Below are 1,662 nucleotides of genomic sequence, written 5' to 3' on the forward strand. Positions count from 1 at the left end.
CCCCCGAGGGGTCCTGGATTGCGAGAGGGCACAGGCCAGGCCAAGGTACCCCACCAGTGCATGAATCTGTGCACCAGGCCTCTAGTTAAACTATAAGAACTAAAACCTGGTTTAATAACTACTGTAATGGTGGGTATATGTTGAATTTTAGATATTTACAAATACTATATTGTGATTTGAAAACATCTGTGATTTTGATTGGTGACAGTCATGGATACTACTAATACAGCTGTTGCTGACATTCATAACTGAAGGAAATGATATACATCAGTACCAGCTTAATGAAAATAAAGATGTAATTTTTTTCTCATCCAAGTTTATGAACTTCATGGATTCTTTCTTTTGCAAGTGACTCAGCCCTACGGATTGTCAGCCTCACCTCCACAACTAAAACGGGAGCTCGCTGAGGACCAGGGCTGCTCCTTCATCTTATACTAAGTGTCTAGAACAGGCCTACCACTCAGTAGGGATCCAATACTAGAATGTTGATCTCTTGGATTTTCTGGGTAGACAATCACGTTGATTGCAAATGACAGATTTTCTCTTTTCTATCTTTGTGCCTCTTGTTTCTTATCTTATTGCATTGGCTGGGATCTTCAGTTCAATGTTGAATAGAAGCAGTGATGGTGGGCACCCTTAGCTTATTACACGGAATGCTCATTTGTTAATTTATGCAATTGCATAATTACATCATGGAATGTAAAGTACCTGCTCTATGCCACGCTCTGTGCTGGGGATAAAGATGTAACACAACTGAGATCTTTTGAGAGAGAGGGAGGTTGAGGGAAAAAAACCCATCTGATTGGTTGCCTCCCGCCGGGGATCAAACCCACAACCTAGGTATGTGCCCTGACGGGAATCGAACCCAAAACCTTTCAGTATATGAGATGAAGCTCCAACCCTCTGAACCACATTGGCCAGAGTAAAAATAAATGTGTTATTTTAGGCCATTAGGTTTGTGGTAACTTGTTACAGAAGCTGTTACAGCAGTGGTGGGAAACTAATTCAACTCCAGGGACTTGAGACGCCTCCTACCCAAGCAGGGAGGTGCGTAGAAGATAGCCGGCTCCTGCCCTTGGAAGTTTGGGACAAGTGGCCTTTTGGGGAAGACCGGGGCTAATGGAACAACTGATTGCAGTGTGAGCAGTGAAATCAGGTATAAACCGAGTACTGGGGAAGCCTGGGCGAAGGAGGGCCCACAGGGGAGGGGCTACAGGTGGGCCGGGACGGTGAGGAGCAGTTGGCCTGAGCAAGGCCTGCAGGCAGGAAGGCCCCCTACTCCTGCCAATATCAGCCCTGGAGCCAGGCACCCCCTTTTCACCTCCAGCGTCAGCCCCCATCCAGGGGCATCCTGACAGCTTCTAGGCTGGCCACCCTCCACTCCCTCAATATAGCAGCTACTGTGCAGGGACAAGTAAGGCCACTCAGGGTCACCCCTAAGTAATTAGGGGTGTGGGGTGGGAGGGTGCCAGAAGCCAGGCCGGTTTACCGAGTGTGTGTGGTGGGGAAGGGGATGGATCCGCCCCCCATCACATCCCCCGCCCCCCATCCCATCCCGCCGGAGGAAGTTAGTGGCTCCCTCCTCCCACCCCTTCCCGCAGGCTCGTGGGGCCAGGACTCTCGTGATTCGGGGTTGGCTCCGCGGGCGGGGCCTGGTGCCTC

Source organism: Myotis brandtii, unplaced genomic scaffold, assembly GCF_000412655.1.
Source record: "Myotis brandtii unplaced genomic scaffold, ASM41265v1 scaffold482, whole genome shotgun sequence".
Classification (NCBI taxonomy): Eukaryota; Metazoa; Chordata; class Mammalia; order Chiroptera; family Vespertilionidae; genus Myotis; species Myotis brandtii.